This window comes from Schistocerca serialis, chromosome 9 (genome assembly GCF_023864345.2).
Source record: "Schistocerca serialis cubense isolate TAMUIC-IGC-003099 chromosome 9, iqSchSeri2.2, whole genome shotgun sequence".
Taxonomy (NCBI): Eukaryota; Metazoa; Arthropoda; class Insecta; order Orthoptera; family Acrididae; genus Schistocerca; species Schistocerca serialis.
Window position 1 is genome coordinate 279895090 of NC_064646.1, and position 20419 is coordinate 279915508.

Genomic DNA, 20419 nt, shown 5'->3' on the forward strand with positions numbered 1-20419 from the left:
AGTGGAGGGTTATGTAAGAGGTATGCGCTGCCTGCGATATGTAAGCCATAAGAGAATCTGAGTCCAAAGAGCAGTGTTGACTGCAGTACGAACTGTGTAGGAGTAGCAGTAATTTGTTGCTAGTGCCTAGCCTGCGCTTGTCTGCAGTCTGCTCTAGTCTGGTGTATCGTGTTGGCTGGGCCGGTCGCGGTGCAGCGATGCCGGAGCCTGAGTATTATTGTATAGGGTAAAAGCAGCCTCGCGCATATCTAGTAATGTTATGTGAGCTCCCATGTAAATCTTTTAAAAATGTCCTAATAATAACCTTTGTCATATAAAGTAATTTCTAACAAGCATTCATTTCAGTTAAAGAATTTACTAATTTCTCCAATCCATGATCATTCCGATTGTTGCAAAAGAAAAATCAGTTGCTTCCTTTCATAAATCACAAATGTATAGGCCAGCATTGCACAGAGCTGTGCCGGAAAAATTTTAGGTAAGAGCAGATATATTCGCCGTTTTTATTGAGGTAAGAAATTTTGCTTTTTATTCAGAATGATCTTACAGGGCCGTGACGCACCACTGCTGTCGTCCAAAATTTACCAGGTTACTGAATTTATTTTTTTATTGTGAGGTTTAAGAATTTTTCTGTTTCGAGCTTACATTAAATGAGAAAAGAATCTTGTGGGTACATTAAATGGGAAACAAATTTTGTGTGGAGGTTAAATGTGAATGCATTTCTGTACGGAGATTATAAATGGGAACCAATTTTGCAGAGAGGTTACACTAAATTAGATTCGTATTCCTATTATTATTATTTTTACAATTTCGTGTGGGAGGTTGCAAGTATACAGAGAAGTTGCAGCATTAGAAAATTGCAACGAAATGCAGGGAGATCTGCAGCGGATAGGCGCTTGGTGCAGGGAGTGGCAACTGACCCTTAACATAGACAAATGTAATGTATTGCGAATACATATAAAGAAGGATCCTTTAAGGTATGATTATATGATAGCGGAACAAACACTGGTAGCAGTTACTTCTGTAAAATATCTAGGAGTATGCGTATGGAACGATTTGAAGTGGAATGATCATATAAAATTAATTGTTGGTAAGGTGGGTGCCAAGTTGAGATTCCACCAGCAAAGGAGGTGGCTTACAAAACACTCGTTTGACCTTACTTGAGTATTGCTCATCAGTGTGGGATCCGTACCAGGTCGGGTTATTTGGTAAGCGTGATAGCGTTACGGAGATGTTTAGCAAACTCAAGTGGCAGACTCTGCAAGAGAGGCGCTCTGCATTGATGTGTAGCTTGCTGTCCAGGTTTCGAGAGGGTGTGTTTTTGGATGAGGTATCAAATATATCACTTCCCCCTACTTATACCTCCCGAGGAGATCACTAATGTAAAATTAGAGAGATTCGAGCGCGCACGGAGGCTTTCCGGAAGTTGTCCTTCCCGCAAACCATACGCGACTGGAACAGGAAAGGGAGGCAATGACAGTTGCACGTAAAGTGCCCTCCACCACGCACCGTTGGGTGGCTTGCAGAGTATAAATGTAGATGTAGATGTAGATGTAGATGTCGCATTGGCACTGCCCGTCCACCCCTCGCGCTGTCTTTGCGCCACGCACTTCATTATATCGCCCACTTCATTATAAAGTCAGACAGTTGCCAATCGCTCCAGCACTGCGCCGTCTCGCGTCTGTGCCTAAAACTGCTAAAGCGCAAGAGAGTGATGTCATCGCTTAAGAATGAAATAAACATTACTGATTCATTAAAAAAGAAGAAACTGATATCGGTACTTGTACGATAAGCGATATTACGAAGAACGCCGATTCAATTCTGATGTACATCCGCAAAATTGATAGTGAATACGGGAGTAAACGTCGAAAAGTGATAAAGAAAGCAAAAAATGAACTTTTGAAAGAAGGTTTGTATTGTTCATTTTTACAAAAACGATCAATTGGGCAAACGATATCTAGTCCTTAGTGCTGGGAAAAGGCAGTACAGTTAAAGAAGTGAATAGCTAGCTATGAGTCGTTTGTGCCAATTAAGAGATGGTTTTGTACAGATTTAAATCTCATCATGAAATTCGCGATTTAGAAATACAAGACGAAAAATTGTCAGCTGATGTAGTCGCAGCAAATTCTTTTATAAACAGGTTTAAAAAAAGAACTGGGCAGAAATGACTACAAGTTTGACTTTGCTGCTGAAACAGGATTAAATTGTAAATCATTACTGTCAAAACGTTTAGCTTCTCGGCGAGAGAGTTCAGCCCTAGAGTATACTTGTAACACCAGCAAAGAGCGGGTAACAATGTTAATGTGCGCTAACACTACCGGGACCCATAAAATGCCTTAGCTCCTCACTGGAAAATCCAAAAACACCAGATGCCTTAAAATTTTCAGAATCTTAATTTTGAAAAGAAAAAAAAAAACGAAAAAAGTGTATGGATTAACGATGAAATATTCTTTGACTAGTATGACGACACTTTTATCCCCGAAGCAAAAAAATTTCAAAACGAAAGTGGAAACAAGGAAAAGTTCTACTTTCATTGGATAATGCACCAGCTCTTCCTGCTGCTGAACCGTTATTGAGAGAAAACGGAATATTTACACTGAAATTTTTGCATCATAATGTGACACCATCGCTACAACCAGTGTTATCGAAACGACTTACAGAAAACAACTTCTACATAAATTATCTGTTATTGAGGGTAACGTAGAAGTCGTTTTGGCAGTCTACAAGCAAATGAATTTAAAGGAGTAATGTTACATGGCTATAGATGCGTAGGATTTGATTGAAAGGAAGACTTTGAACAAAATATGGAACAGAATACTAAAACGGGAGCACGAATATTCAATAAAATGATTATGTTTGGACGAAATAAATGAGCTGATTAAAAGCCATAGGAATATGCCAGGAATGTGATTCTGATAATAGGAAAGAATGGCTCACTTGTGACAGTAACGATCAAGGCTTTTCAGATCATGCCAGATGAGAAATTGTTGACAAGGTATTGCAGGTAAACGAACAGCAGGAAATGCAAGAAGATGAAACACAAGAAAATTAGATGGGGAAAATGATGCAGGGCCATCACATACGTTAAAATTTCGTGTCCTGGAAACAGCTTTCAAACAGTTCGAAAAAATACAGTGGTGTCATGAGTTTACTACAGTTAAAAGACATTCGTGATGCAGCAGCAATGAAGAGCAAAAACTGTTTACGACAAGTAACAGTTACCAAAGATTTTAAACAAAATTAAACTATAGTGACTGACCTATGTGAGTTGCATGTTTCGCGATTAAGATTACAGTAGTTTAGAAATTTTAAAAAAATATGTACACGGATACACAAAGTTGACTCTAATTTCTTAATAAAGATTGATGTTTCTTGAGTTAAATACTTTTAATTTATTTTGTTGCTTTGAATAAACATCTGACATTAGGTGTTAACCCTAGAAAGATAATCAAATGACAACGTATCAGTCTTTAGAAGATAACCACGCACGGGCGACGTAGGCTATTTTCCTAGGGTTGTTGTTGTTGTTGCCTTCAGTCCTGAGACTGGTTTGATGCAGCTCTCCATGCTACTCTATCCTGTGCAAGCTTCTTCATCTCCCAGTACCTACTGGAACCTACATCCTTCTGAATCTGCTTAGTGTATTCATCTCTTGGTCTCCCTCTACGATTTTTACCCTCCACGGTGCCCTCCAATGCTAAATTTGTGATCCCTTGATGTCTCAAAACATGTCCTACCAACCGATCCCTTCTTCTAGTCAAGTTGTGCCACAAACTTCTCTTCTCCCCAATCCTATTCAATACCTCCTCATTAGTTACGTGATCTACCCACCTTATCTTCAGCATTCTTCTGTAGCACCATATTTCGAAAGCTTCTATTCTCTTCTTGTCCAAACTAGTTATCGTCCATGTTTCACTTCCATACGTGGCTACACTCCATACAAATACTTTCAGAAACGACTTCCTTACACTTAAATCTATACTCGACGTTAACAAATTTCTCTTCTTCAGAAACGATTTCCTTGCCATTGCCAGTCTACATTTTATATCCTCTCTACTTCGACCATCATCAGTTATTTTACTTCCTAAATAGCAAAACTCCTTTACTACTTTAAGTGTCTCATTTCCTAATCTAATTCCCTCAGCATTCCTAGAGTTAATAAAACAAAAATCGCTTGGCTTCATACATTCAGTTACGCGGGTTTTCGATTATCCGAATTACTTACGACAACAATTAGTTCGGTTAAAGGAGTTTCCACTGTATATCAATACGTACGTCTACGGGTTACAAATACAACACATTGTGCCACCTGTTAGTGGTATAGAGATCTTAGGGATTTGTTTGTATGAATATTTTCATTTTCTTTCTAAGTAAAGTTGTAACAACAAAATTTTATTACCTTTGTGATACGCTTTGTATAAAGATGAACAGTACAGAAAAAGTAGAAAGTGTGGTGAGGCAAACTGAAGTGTGTAAACGTTTTTATTACATCTGAAAGAGAATTCCACCTACTGGATAAAGATTGTAGGAGTGTCTTAGTAGTAAAGAAAAAATGTATAAAAACTTCATGCATGATGCGGCATTTCTTTCAGGCTTCTTAGTGTTTATGAAACATATCTCCTGAACTATTGTAGATAGGTGGTCCTCATCACAACAGCGGCTGTTGCCAGACTGTAAGTGATATGTGTATCAAATTCGGATAAAATCGGTCCAGTTGTTTAAGAGGAAATGTGAAAAAACAAACAAACAGACACACGCACGCAGACGCTCACATGCATACATCCACCCACCCACCCACTCACCCACCCACTCACACACACGCACACACGCGCACACACACTCACACACACACACACACACACACACACACACACACACACACACACACACACACACACACACATACATTGACATTTTTATAATACGTATAGATGCATGCCTGCATAAGCGCATTATTATTATTATTATTTGACATCTGTATACATTTTTCCATTTTGTTATATTTTTTGATAGGAGTATGTATCAGGAGTATTTTTTTTCTCAGCCTTCCGTTCATCATTTCAATAAGAAAAAAAATTTTCAGTTTTTCAGTTTTTTAAAATTACATTTCAAAATTCTGCAAACAAACGAAAATAACTTTCCATAATTTTGTGTCATCATTTTGTGTGCATCGCGTTCGTCAGCGCCAGTACGCTGACTGTGTGAAACGAATGGGGCTATAACACACAAAATGAAGACAGCCTAAAATACAACATATTTTGTGCTTGTAGTATTTTCGTTTAAAACGGCGTTGGGTAAACCGATAAGCTCACGGCGTCAGTATTTGATTAAGCAGGATAATTGAATAGCAGTATTCAGACGGACGCAGTACACTTTCAAAATATAGAAAAACGTCTGACGGTTACCGGAACAGCAGTTTAACTTATTGCGCCGCCCATGAGCTATATTTGTCGTGTGTTGCGTTCTGTATGGGGGAGCACGAAGCGGCGAAGTAGATAGGCTTCGTTAATTGGCATTAGGTGACGCAAACAGCGCTGGTTGGCTACCACCGCTTCTGGGACGCGGAAGGCAGCGCTGTGCGTGGGCGTACGTGGAAATATTGCCGCCCCCAGGGCGAACGACCTCTTCACGTCAGTGGCTTGGCTTCGTTCGCAGTCAAACGCGCTACGGCCATCAGGGAGCGTGCTTTTTACAAAGGACACATCAATTCATTCGCACGTTTCATATCTACGTTTCCATGTTTTTTTCTCGTAAGCGACGTGAGCAACTTTATTCGAGTAAAATACTTCGTACTGAAATGTAATGCCTCTAAATCTCTTCTGTGAAAACTCTTAAAGCTTATTAAATAAAAAATTATTAATATTGTATATTTTATTCTTCGTGTCCACATACTTGTAGCCCTCTACCGCTAGAGGCCTACGATTTGTAGCGTGTAACATGGCGGCGTCTAACGTAAGCGTGTCGGTGCTTGAGAAGCTGAAAGTATAATTTGAAGAGTTCGGAGTTCGTCCACACATGGAGCATTCTCTCCTCACAGCATGACAATGTCAGACCACACACGTGCACTGCGAGCCTTACGTCCGCAGTAATTGATCACTCTGCATTGAAAGGTCTCTGTTGGATTCCTTTCGTGTTAATTTCTTAAATCTGTTGTCATTTGCTGCATAAATTCCTCTTCTAAATTTACTGTGGTGTTTCTGACTCTATCTGGGAGGAGACTGAGCAATGGAACGCGTCACTTTTACACATAAACAAGAACGATCTGTCACACTACTACACTTTAAAACACAGTTTATATGTAATTCATGTCACACAGTCTCATACGGAACCCACATCCGCTTTCTTTTATATACTGTATATGATAAGATACTGTCATCCCCCTTCCCCTCTGTGTGAAAGGATGAATGAGCAAATGTATTTGTAGCCTGTCTGCTACAGAACAGTAGGACCAACGTCAGAACAGGTAGCTACGCTTTCTAAAAGCAAAGAGGTTTCTATTCTTGGTATGGTCCTGTCCGTCCCTTGTCATGTTGGTATAGGAAGCTGCCTCTCTGGTCACTTCCGTTTGTATCTGTGAAGCACGCTCGGTAGGGGCCCACTTCAGTCTGTCCGTGGCGAGCGTCTGAAGTGGTAAGATCTCTGGCTAAGCGCGTCTCTGTTAAGTCCGTAGGACAATGGATTTCTTAAGTTCAGCCTAACTGAAAATTTAATCACCTTTATAACAGGTTTAGATCTAAAATATCTAATGTTATCTTAAATTGCAACGCAGTGTAATTCGAGTGTGAAGTTCAGAATATCTTCCAGTAGTTGCTTTGTAACTACTTTGTGAGTAAGGTGGAACCACATGTTGATGATCTGTAACTCTAACTAAGATCATCAATCTTAAATGTGAATGTGCGTGAGATTATAACATCTCGTCTTGACAATATTTTTCAATATAGCAACTTTTCTTTATGTTCAACCCACGTGTTGTGTACTTTGTGAGACCAGTACCACGTGCTTATACATTTGTTTGACCCATCAGGTTAATAGTAAGACGATAGTAACCAGTTCGAGGTTTTTCTTTTGTAAATTGCGTTTCGATGTAATTTATTTTAACTATCAAAATTATTGTGGAGTTACACTCTTTGTGTAAACCAAGTTAACCACGTGAAGCATGTGGTGTAATCATCAAAGTAGCCCTCATCTATTCTTTTCGGGAAAATTTCACAGAGAGTTAGTGTGAATTTAGTATGAAGTTAGTATGAATTTAGTATACCAGTGTGTGGTAATTTCATGACGGACAGGATTGCGCTACGAACGTAACTTCTTTGGGTGAAAACTGAATCAGTTGGTTGTTGTTAATTTCCTCTTGCATATGTTTCAACGTTCTTCGTGTGTTATTTTATGAATGCAGCGTTGTATGCAGTCTCCCAATCTTGGCTCCATATTTGATATGTTCCGTAAGATTACAAACTCACATTTTCACGATCCTAAATAAGGCACCAGTTTAGTTATGATTCAAGTTTAATATGCTGAAATTTTAACGGAACAATGGTCAATGTTAAAATAAATGTCCAAATATAAACTGATTTATTTGTTTTTATTCAAATTCTCCTTATATATATGTATATATATATATATATATATATATATATATATATATATATATATATATAAAAGGAGAGTATATAAATATATGTCAGCACCGCTTTCAGAACAACTTAATGCATCAACATTACAGCATACAGTTCCGACTTGGCGGCATCCGATTTTAATCTGTTCCTAAAACTTAAAGGACACCTTCCAGGACTTCACTTCGATCGTGATGAAGCGGGGCAAGCAGATGGGAGGTTGTGGTTCCGTCAACCAAGGCAACAAGGCAAACGTTCTACAGTGATGGTACCAACAAACTGGTCTCTTGTTGCAAGAAACGTGTTCGTCGACAGAGTGATCATGTTGAGATAGAAGTATGTAGACATGAAGAGTAAGAATGTATCACGTTAATGTTCTGTTTAAAAAGTTTTAAGAGTTTTCAGATAAAGAAAGTCGGAAGCATTACTTTCCAGCATGGTCCCGTGTTTAGGTAGGTGAAGACAGAAATTATACTATGTCCAAAAAATAGCTGAGGACGTAGGATGGAACTGCTGCTCTTGTGTTTTGAAAGAATGATCGATGAGAGTGAACCCAAGGCATTGGATTACTGCCGGTATCGCTGTGCTCGTGCATGGTCTAGTATTGTCAGGAGGAGAGGGAGATCCATGTGTGGATGAATTATTGGGATTCGTACTCTCGATTTCTCATGCACTGACATAGTTACGTTACACACCGCCATGTTAGAAGCTACAATTCGGAGCGTCTGCAAGACGCTAGCATTCCATCTTCAGGCCACAAGGGGCCCATCCTCAGCTGAGGGTGCGGATAGGAGGGGCGTGTGGTCAGCACACCGCTCTCCCAGTCGTTATGATGGTTTTCTTTGACCGGAGCCGCTACTATTCGGTCGAGTAGCTCCTCAGTTGGCATCACGAGGCTCAGTGCACCCCGAAAAATGGCAACAGCGCGTGGCTGCCTGTGTGGTCACCCATCCAAATGCCGGCCACGCCCGACAGCGCTTAACTTCGGTGATCTGACGGGAACCGGTGTATCCACTACGGCAAGGCCGTTGCCGCAAGACTGTAGATATGAAGATGTAGAATGTTAATAACGTAGTACGAAAAAGTTGACAGAAGAGAGGAATTCGTGGCAGGGCACATCATCATACAGGCCAGAGAATAAAATAACTGAAATAAATAAATACGGTGGTTGGAACTTAAATAGTGGCAACTGTTTATTCACAAGCGATACAAAAGAGTTACATGTTAGCACCTTTTACTGTCCTCCAAAGTAGTCACCAGCGTTGTGTAGAACCCGTTGCCAGCGACATGGAAGGCGTACTATACCGTTAGGAGAGCCTGTTCTGTTGATGGTGCGAATGGAGCGGTTTACTGCCTGTCAAATCTCTGGAACAGTTCACACCATCAACAGAACAGGCTCTGTTAACGGTATACTACACCTTCCACATCGCTGCCAACGGGTTCTACACAGTGCTGGTGACTACTTGAAGGACAGTAACAGGTGAAAACATGTAGCTCTTTTGTATCGGTTGTGAATAAATAGTTGCCACTATTTAAGTTTCGCCGGCCGGTGTGGCCGTGCGGTTCTAAGCGCGTCAGTTTGGAACCGCGTGACCGCTACGGTCGCAGGTTCGAATCCTGCCTCGGGCATGGATGTGTGTGATGTCCTTAGGTTAGTTCGGTTTAAGTAGTTCTAAGTTCTAGGGGACTGATGACCTCAGTAGTTAAGTCCCATAGTGCTCAGCGCCATTTAAGTTTCAACCCTCTTAGATAAGGAATGAAGGTTAACGGCAAACAGAACATTGAACCACACAGTACTCACAACCTGTACAACTAACCTAAACAGCACTGTGGCTTCCTGCGTCACATTTTAAAACGAAAATATGATCTAAAATTAGTATCGTTGAATAGAGCTATGAAAGCTGATAACTTGTTTGGTACGTGGCAGCGATTCTGCGAGGAATACTGATTAACATTTAACTACCAACGTGAAAAAGCAAAGTTACCTAATTAATATGTAGCATGGTAGGCATTTCCAGGACGATGACGAGACGTCTTTCAATGTGGAACCTTTCTTGAACAGCTGAAATGTAAACTTCTGCAGCTAAAGTGTCTTCCAAGTCATCCACAGGTGGAAGAAATAAGGCGCACTGAAGGGTGAACATGTAGAAAAGGACTTGCTCCAAATCTTATGGCAGTAACTAGATTCTTTCGACCTAATGATGGAAAATTTGCGGTCCATCTTGCATGGTACCATCGAAACAGTCTTCCTTGTACTGACGGAATTAAGTAAAGAAACGCAAATTTTGGAGGTTAAGGAAATTGCTTGAGGATTTTCTTTTTAATACTGTAACGAAGGAAATACGTCCTTGCCCGCATCGGCATCGTGCACCACCCAGTTTCTTTTTCTTCTTTTTTTTTTTCCTTGTTCGTGAACGTGATCTTAGGACCTAGTCCCTCATTCGCCCTGCGATACATGTGAACTTTTAAACAACCTTCAAGATATGGTGCAGTGAGGAGAAACGTGCGAAGCGGGGAACTAATATTAGTGGGGCATCAGACGGTAACGCATTTGGATGAATATGTCGGTCAGGTTTATTGATAGAGTCTGCTTACTACTTCAGCAGTTTTAATATATGCACTCCTAAAAAGTATTTGGAAGTTTTATTTCGTATACGTATTCTTGCAAAAGCGCTGCTCTTTAACTCCACGGGACGCTGAAGGCGCAGATTTAACTCTGTAGGGCCGACATAATCAATCTAATATTGTCGCAGAAGAAGCGGAGTAACAAACTCACCGTAGTTACCAGGTGGTGAAAGGGAAGGTTGTAACACGACAAAGGCTGCACGCTATTGGGATGACGGATTCCCCCCTTTGCCCACGTTGCCACCTCGTGGATACTGACGAACACCGTTTAACATGTGGATCGGCGTTAGAGGTATGGCTGCTAGTGCAGAAGATCCTCGCCTGCTACCTACGTATCGCACCTCGCACAATTGAGCCACGGCTCCTCCTTTGTCCAGAGGATACTTATTTCCCACCTGCGAAGACTCACGCTCACACATGGTTTAAAGGCATGTCCATATACTACCTCTTCCGAGATGATGAGAAGATGGTACTTGATTACTGGCAATTTCTGCAGGACAGTCATAGCACACTTGAGCGTACATCCCGGTACCGACAGCTATTTGCGAACTATTTGCGCAGCGTCTTCGATAATCCCCCTCACAGATGGGGAGTACCGGGCAGAGGATGACCGCCGTCATGAAGCTCCACACTCTGCGAAATGTTTTATCAACTTGGAACATGGAATCTGTACGCAGATGGGCCATTCACATGGAATGGCGTGCGGGATTTGGTTACACTTTTTTCTTTATTATCTATCATCATACTATTACCAGAATGAGATTTTCACTCTGCAGCGGAGTGTGCGCTGATATGAAACTTCCTGGCAGATTAAAACTGTGTGCCCGACCGCGACTCGAACTCGGGACCTTTGCCTTTCGCGGGCAAGTGCTCTACCAACTGAGCTACCGAAGCACGAATCACGCCCGGTACTCACAGCTTTACTTCTGCCAGTACCTCGTCTCCTACCTTCCAAACTTTACAGAAGCTCTCCTGCGAACCTTGCAGAACTAGCACTCCTGAAAGAAAGGATATTGCGGAGACATGGCTTAGCCACAGCCTGGGGGATGTTTCCAGAATGAGATTTTCACTCTGCAGCGGAGTGTGCGCTGATATGAAACTTCCTGGCAGATTAAAACTGTAAAGTTTGGAAGGTAGGAGACGAGGTACTGGCAGAAGTACAGCTGTGAGTATCGGGCGTGATTCGTGCTTTGGTAGCTCAGTTGGCAGAGTACTTGCCCGCGAAAGGCGAAGGTCCCGAGTTCGAGTCTCGGTCGGGCACACAGTTTTAATCTGCCAGGAAGTTTCATATCATACTATTAGTTTCAAAGTCTATTTCATAGTTTAGAAGGAACTCTTGTTCTGTTGTTGCTAGGCACGTACATTCTAATTTTGTTTGTCGCAACTGAAAGACGCCTTTTTCCATTAAAAAATAAAAAAAAAATAAAAAAGTGGTTAGCGTTCAAGTCTCGTAATCGCGAGATCGCTGGATCGAGTCCCTTTCGTCATTTTTTTTTATTTTCAACACAGTCATTTTCTTTATTATTTACGAGAAAAAGTACAAAGAAAAGTTGGTAGCGAACTTGCCATTAAAAAAAAACACAATTGCCCCGCTTAATCACAATACAGGTGAAAGTACGTGCTGAGTGATCCTGACAGATGGACACCGGATATGACTGGGACGTGATCCTGAGTAAAAAAAAAAAAAAAAATGGTCAGTGTGACGGACTGCCGTCCTAAGGAGGCCGGGTTCGATTTCCGGTCAGGTAATTAAAAAAAATAGTGTAGCGGTTATGATTCTATACTGTTGCTTGGACGGTCGTGAGTTCAAATCTCTCCTGAACCGTATAATTTTAATTTCTATATTCGGTTCGCGTACATTCTAGAAGTTCTGTAGCTGTATATATACCGTATGTATCCTGGCCGCAGGCAGTTCTCTCCGCGTTCTTGTATGTGCAAGTGTTGAATAAACCTCCGTTAAGTGAAGTTAGTGTTCGTCATTCATCTACTTACACCTTCTTCTACGTGACAATATTGTGAAGTTCATTGCTCTCCTTTTAATCTTGAATTTTTTTCCTGCTAGTCAGAAGGTACGGAGTACAATTACGTATATAATGGACATGGGTAGGACAAAAGTATGGAAGCAACGCGAGAAATGCATTTTGAACGTAAGAGCAGATGTTAGCAAAGCCTGTGTGTTACGCTGTTGGTTTTGACCACGAAGGGCGCCTGTCCAATGTTCTCAGTACGTTGCAAGTGGCGGTAGTGGTAAGAACAGTGTTATGTGTCGGTGTGAGTGCATTATGTCGTAGCAAGTGACTTCGAACATGGGCAAATTCTTTCTTGATGTTCATATTGTGGGTGCTTCCATAACCAAAGCAGCCGAAGTGTTTGGTATTTCAAGAGTCGCCATATATAAGATTTGCCCCGCTCACAGGGAAAGCAGAAAGACATCATCCGCTTAATCACAATACAGGTGAAAGTACGTGCTGAGTGATCCTGACAGATGGACACCGGAGATGACTGGGACGAAAACTACCAGGACGACGACTTCAAAAGTCCCTGGAGAACTGAATGTCGCACTCTCCAACCCTGTCAGCATCAAAACAATACGTAAGCAGGAAACTGCAGGGCGAGCTAAAATTTCAAAATCACTCATCACTGATGCAAATGATAGTAACAGAGAAAAGTGGTGTGGATGCCATAATACCTCTACTCGTTTGGTTGAATGAGCCTTGTTTCATACCGTTTCCAAATCCTGGCCGAGTTTACATCCCAAGAGTCAAAAATGGCGGGGTTCGGTGATGAGTTGGGCAGCTACATCTTAGTATTACACGGTCACCATGGGTCTCTGCAAGTTCGTATGCTCACATAACCGCTTTCACAGATCAGATGCCGGCCGGAATGGCCGAGCGGTTCTAGGCGCTATAGTCTGGAACCGCGCGACCGCTACTGTCGCAGGTTCGAATCCTGCCTCGGGCATGGATGTGTGTGATGTCCTTAGGTTAGTTAGGTTTTAGTAGTTCTAAGTTCTAGGGGACTGATGATCACAGCAGTTAAGTCCCATAGTGCTCAGAGCCATTTTTTGAACAGATCAGATGATACACTGTTTCTTCCCCAGTAATGATGCCGTGTACGAAGACAACAGGACACCTGTTCACACAGGAACTGGTTTTGTGAGCACGAGGATGAACCTATCGCATCCCCCCTGGCTGCCACAGTTACCAGATCTCAGTTTTATACAGTCTCTGTCGTCTACTGTGGAGAGAATGGTGTGTGATCGCTATCTACATCCTTCATCGTGACCTGAACTCGCCACTGTTTTTCAGAAAGAATGGTATAAGACTGCCTTGAGCAGGACCTGTATTCATTCGTTCCAAGACGACTGGAAGCTGATTTCGATGCCAACGCTTTTCCTACAGCGAACAGGAATAGTAATGTGGAGTGTTTTTGGTATTTCCGTATTTCTGTCCACCCCTATACATCTACAGCTAGAGACCTACTCCAAAAGCCGCCATATGGTTGTTGCCGGAGAAAAGTTATTGCCTACTGTGCTCCACCCACCAATGGACAGAGGAAAAAAGACTGTCTTTTGCGCTTATGTATGATCCCTAATGTCCCTCGTCTTCAGATTCCTTACGCGAGATGTACCGTTCGTTCTTGTCAGTAGAATCACTCTGGTGTCAGACGCAAGTGCCAGTTCATTATATTGTCTCAATACTGTTTTTTCGTTCACTGATTACCATTTGAGTCCACGTACCGTTGACAAATCTAGTAGCACGCCTCTGGACTTCATCGATGTGCTCCTTTAACCTGATCATGTGCGGATCCCAAACACTCGAAAAATACATAAGACTGGGCCGCACATGTGTTCTGTACGCAAAGATAAGCTGCACTTCCTTAGATTTCTTCCAGTAAACGGGAGACTACCATCCCGATGAACAATGTAATGTGCTCGTTCCATTTCATATCACTGTGCAACGCTACACGTAGATACTCAATTGAAGTGTCACAGTGAAGCAGAAAACCACCAATGCCGTATACGAACATTACAGGACTGTTTTTCCTATTAATCTCCATTAACTTACATTTTTCTACACTTAGAGCAATCCGTTTTTCATCACACCAAATAGAAATTCTGCCCAACTAAACCTTTATCCCCCTACAGTCACTCTACGTCGATACTTTCCCGTACATCACAGAGCCATTAGCGAAAAGTCGCAGTTTGCTGCTAACGCTATCCGTCAGATCCTTTACGTATCTGGAGAAAAAGAACGGTCCTGTCGCACTTCCCTGTGTCTCTCCTGCCGATACCACTGTCTCCGATGAGCACTCGCTCTCCAGGACAGTGTACTGAGTGCTACTGCACAAGCAGTGTACGAGCCGCTCGCGTATCTGAGAATCTACTCCGTTTGTTTAGACTTCCGTAACAGTCTGCAGAGGTGCACTTTATCAAACACGTTTCACGGAAATCTATGAATGTGGAATCTGTCTCTTGCCCGTAATCCTTAGTGTACAGGATATGCTACGAGAAAAGAACAAGGTGAGATTGCACGAGCGATGTCTACATCTACATCTACATTTATACTCCGCAAGCCACCCAACGGTGTGTGGCGGAGGGCACTTTACGTGCCACTGTCATTACCTCCCTTTCCTGTTCCAGTCGCGTATGGTTCGCGGGAAGAATAACTGTCTGAAAGCCTCCGTGCGCGCTCTAATCTCTCTAATTTTACATTCGTGATCTCCTCGGGAGGTATAAGTAGGGGGAAGCAATATATTCGATACCTCATCCAGAAACGCTCCCTCTCGAAACCTGGCGAGCACTCTACACCGCGATGCAGAGCGCCTCTCTTGCAGAGTCTGCCACTTGAGTTTATTAAACATCTCCGTAACGCTATCACGGTTACCAAATAACCCTGTGACGAAACGCGCCGCTCTTCTTTGGATCTTCTCTATCTCCTCCGTCAAACCGATCTGGTACGGATCCCACACTGATGAGCAATACTCAAGTATAGGTCGAACGAGTGTTTTGTAAGCCACCTCCTTTGTTGATGGACTACATTTTCTAAGCACTCTCCCAATGAATCTCAACCTGGTACCCGCCTTACCAACAATTAATTTTATATGATCATTCCACTTCAAATCGTTCCGCACGCATACTCCCAGATATTTTACAGAAGTAACTGCTACCACTGTTCGTTCCGCTATCATATAATCATACAATAAAGGATCCTTCTTTCTATGTATTCGCAATACATTACATTTGTCTATGTTAAGGGATAGTTGCCACTCCCTGCACCAAGTGCCTATCCGCTGCAGATCTTCCTGCATTTCGCTACAATTTTCTAATGCTGCAACTTCTCTGTATACTACAGCATCATCCGCGAAAAGCCGCATGGAACTTCCGACACTATCTACTAGGTCATTTATATATATTGTGAAAAGCAATGGTCCCATAACACTCCTCTGTGGCACGCCAGAGGTTACTTTAACGTCTGTAGACGTCTCTCCATTGATAACAACATGCTGTGTTCTGTTTGCTAAAAACTCTTCAATCCAGCCACACAGCTGGTCTGATATTCCGAAGGCTCTTACTTTGTTTATCAGGCGACAGTGCGGAACTGTATCGAAGGCCTTCCGGAGGTCAAGAAAAATAGCATCTACCTGGGAGCCTGTATCTAATATTTTCTGGGTCTCATGAACAAATAAAGCCAGTTGGGTCTCACACGATCGCTGTTTCCGGAATCCATGTTGATTCCTACATAGTAGATTCTGGGTTTCCAAAAACGACATGATACTCGAGCAAAAAACATGTTCTAAAATTCTACAACAGATCGACGTCAGAGATATAGGTCTACAGTTTTGCGCATCTGCTCGACGACCCTTCTTGAAGACTGGGACTACCCGTGCTCTTTTCAAATCATTTGGAACCCTCCGTTCCTCTAGAGACTTGCGGTACACGGCTGTTAGAAGGGGGGCAAGTTCTTTCGCGTACACTGTGTAGAATCGAATTGGTATCCCGTCAGGTCCAGTGGACTTTCCTCTGTTGAGTGATTCCAGTTGCTTTTCTTCTATTCCTTGGACACTTATTTCGATGTCAGCCATTTTTTCGTTTGTGCGAGGATTTATAGAAGGAACTGCAGTGAGATCTTCCTCTGTGAAACAGGTTTGGAAAAAGGTATTTAGTATTTCAGCTTTACGCGTGTCATCCTCTGTTTCAATGCCATCATCATCCGGGAGTGTCTGGATATGCTGTTTCGAGCCACTTACTGATTTAACGTAAGACCAGAACTTCCTAGGATTTTCTGTCAAGTCGGTACTTAGAATTTTACTTTCGAATTCACTGAACGCTTCACGCATAGCCCTCCTTACGCTAACTTTGACATCGTTTAGCTTCTGTTTGTCTGAGAGGTTTTGGCTGCGTTTAAACTTAGAGTGAAGCTCTCTTTGCTTTCGCAGTAGTTTCCTAACTTTATTGTTGTACCACAGTGGGTTTTTCCCGTCCCTCACAGTTTTACTCGGCACGTACCTGTCTAAAACGCATTTTACGATTGCCTTGAACTTTTTCCATAAACACTCAACATTGTCAGTGTCGGAACAGAAATTTTCGTTTTGATCTGTTAGGTAGTCTGAAATCTGCCTTCTATTACTCTTGCTAAACAGATAAACCTTCCTCCTTTTTTTTATATTCCTATTAACTTCAATATTCAGGGATGCTACAACGGCCTTATGATCACTGATTCCCTGTTCTACACTTAAAGAGTCGAAAAGTTCGGGTCTGTTTGTTATCAGTAGGTCCAAGATGTTATCTCCACGAGTCGGTTCTCTGTTTAATTGCTCGAGGTAATTTTCGGATAGTGCACTCAGTATAATGTCACTCGATGCTCTGTCCCTACCACCAGTCCTAAACATCTGAGTGTCCCAGTCTATATCTGGTAAATTGAAATCTCCACCTAAGACTATAACATGCTGAGAAAATTTGTGTGAAATGTATTCCAAATTTTCTCTCAGTTGTTCTGCCACTAATGCTGCTGAGTCGGGAGGTCGGTAGAAGGAGCCAATTATTAACCTAGCTCGGTTGTTGAGTGTAACCTTCACCCATAATAATTCACAGGAACTATCCACTTCTACTTCACTACAGGATAAACTACTACTAACAGCGACGAACACTCCACCACCGGTTGCATGCAATCTATCCTTTCTAAACACCGTCTGTACCTTAGTAAAAATTTCGGCAGAATTTATCTCTGGCTTAAGCCAGCTTTCTGTACCTATAACGATTTCAGCTTCGGTGCTTTCTATCAGCGCTTGAAGTTCTGGTACTTCACCAACGCAGCTTCGACAGTTGACAATTACAATACCGATTGCTGCTTGGTCCCCGCATGCCCTGACTTTGCCCCGCACCCGTTGAGGCTTTCTAAAAACTTGTTGATCTGAGGATAGTTTTCCTCGCCGAAGGAAATTCATTATATTCTAACTCCGAATTTGCTCGAGAATTCTGTAGCCTTGCGACTTTAAGGATATTGGTGAATAATATTGCGAGTCTGTTTTTTTCCTTTTTGATATACAGAAAACACTTGCGTTTTTTTACAGTCGCTGTAGACTTGCCGTTGGGCCAGACTTGTGCCATAAATGCGAGCTGTTCAAGCGACAGTGACGAATAGTTACAAGAGTCGAAGGACGTGAGAGGGGAGCAGTAGTTGAGAAGAGAGTGAGACAGGGCTGTAAGTCAACTCAGATTTTATTCAATTTGTATATTGCATAAACAGTAAATTTAACCAAAGAAACATATGGAGAAAGAATTATAATTCAGTAACAGGAAATAAAAAAACTTCGACGTTTACCGATAACACGGTAATTCTGTCAAATACAGCATAAACTTGGAAGAGTAACTGGACCGAATGGATATTGTGTTGAAAAGAGGTTATGAGTGTAACCTTGTGGGTAAGTTCTCGCTTCCCGCGCACGGGGTCCTGGGTTCGATTCCCGGCGGGGTCAGGAATTTTCTCTGCCTCGTGATGACTGGGTGTTGTGTGTTCTTCATCATCATTGACTCGCAAGTCGCCGAAGTGGCGTCAACTAAAAACGACTTGCAATACGGCGGCCGAACGTCCCCCCATGTGGCCTCCCGGCCAACAATGCCATACGATCGTTTCATTTCATTTGTAGGTAAGTGAAACGTACACAATACGCAGTTGAGACAAGAGGAGAGCAGAAGCTTTTGATATATGGTGTTACAAAAGAACGGGGAAATTTAGATGGATACAACCCGAGTAGGAGGAAAGTATGGGTGGTGAAATTGTAGTAGGAGACCAATAGACGAATACAGAAGCAGGTTCTGATGTATGGAGATTACAGTAGCTATTTGGAGATAAAACGGCTTGCTGGGAGAGCTACATCAAACCTGTCTTCCAAGTTAAGTACGCAGCAACAACATTTATGGCATGTCTATAATTTGTGTGTTTTGTCTCCTACTTCAAATACTGATCCTTTCTTCCATTTTAAGCTATTTAATCGAAAGAATGTGTCCGACAACTAAAGGAATTCAGAGAAGGTCAAGTGCAACAGAACGGCAAACTGATTTTTTTCCATTAAGACATTTTTTTCCCAATACGAACAAAAGTGTTCGATTTATTTTGCCTTTTGATGCAAGGGAAACTACCCATCGCACCCCTCTCAGATTTAGTGGTAAGAGGGCACAGTAAACAGCCCGTCAAAAACTGATGAAGCATCGAAATAGGAGGAAGGCGTACTAGACTGTGAAAAAAGAGCAAAACAGAAACAGCGAACAGTCCAAGAGTAACAACTACAATATAGAGCAAACCTGAAGAGAAGTGGCGTCGTAGTGAAGCCGTTGCAGTGTTGCATTGCCAAGCGAGCAAGCCGTGTTCAAACCTCCCTCGCGCCAACTTTTTTTTCCGCTGTTCGGGTCTAACGTCCGTTTGCAATGGCGGGGTGTAAGGTAGGGACCTATAATGACTATTGATTCTGCACAACTACTCTATTAGCAATCCAAAGGAAGTCGCTTTCGAATGGGAACCGCTAATGTTTGATGACAAGGCGACAAGTGAACCGAATCCGCCACCCGAAAACACGTCTGGTGTGTGATGCCATTAGTGACATACGATAAGAATTTTAGTACTTTAGTACTTTCGTCCATGGAGACGAGGCGTTCGCCGGAGCTTAAGTTAAGTCATGGTGGTGACTTAGTACCTACGTACCGCATTTTTAAAATGTGACTACTCCTCTTCAGGCTGTTTTACTTTTATTTCTAGACCATGCCCTCGTAGACATATTATAGAATGAGGTTTATCTTCTGAAGAAGGCTCAATTACTTGGGCTGAAACCTAGGTAAAGGTTGGTTTCATTACCGCAACCGAGGCTGATAGTTTCTTATATACCACAATAAGAATTTTTATGGACGCACCTAATTTGTACGACTGGTAATTGAGTGAGATGTGCCTCCTTGCCCGATATAGGTCTTGTTATGAATGTGAATTGGATCACTCCCTAGGATATTATGAAAACACAATAGTTTGTCACACAAGCTGCAACAAATGAACGCAATCATACAGTTCCTCTGCGCTCTGTCAAAACATATTTTTTAGCGTTTTCGAAGTCTCGTTTCGTTTTCGATGTCTTGACTCTTGACTCCCTTTATGGTAACATTGTTCACACCCGTTTATTTGTTGTTTTCGTTTCTGTGAGACGTCTGTGTGGTATCTCGTCTGGTATCACTATAACCAATGTGTAGTGTGACAGCTGTCAAGAGTGAGTTTTGAACACAGCTCGCTCGCGTGGCAGTATCACACCATAATCACTTACCTATGACGTCATTACCATTTCAGGCAGCTCTTTATTGAACTTGTTCCTGGACAGTTCACTATTTCTATTTTTTTTAACAGGTCAGTACACATTCTTCCTGTTTTCATGCTTCATCTGTGTTAAGCCTTTTAGAATGTAGTACTCGTAATAAATGAAGACTTTTTCTTTCTCAGTTTCTAGAAATATTTCCAAATAATCTTGAATTTAAAGCTGGAACTTTTAATAAAGTGCTCAATTCTGAATATTCTATTCATGGTTCCTCATAGTTTTTCTTGCATTTTCTTCACTAAGAGCGCTTCTTCGTGTGCAAAACAGTATACCACATTAAATGTATGAACTTCTCGATGCGTCGTTTTCTGAACCATTGTTTGCAGACCTAG

The 20419-nt window shown here is 42.0% G+C and overlaps 1 protein-coding gene and 1 pseudogene across 1 annotated transcript in view; both read right to left on the reverse strand.

The window, feature by feature from the left end:
• LOC126419541 (ras-like protein family member 10B) overlaps positions 1-20419 on the reverse strand; it is a 140189-nt gene that overhangs the window by 104879 nt on the left and 14891 nt on the right. The gene's annotated exons all lie outside the window — the stretch shown is intronic.
• LOC126419936 (5S ribosomal RNA) lies at positions 8526-8643 on the reverse strand (annotated as a pseudogene).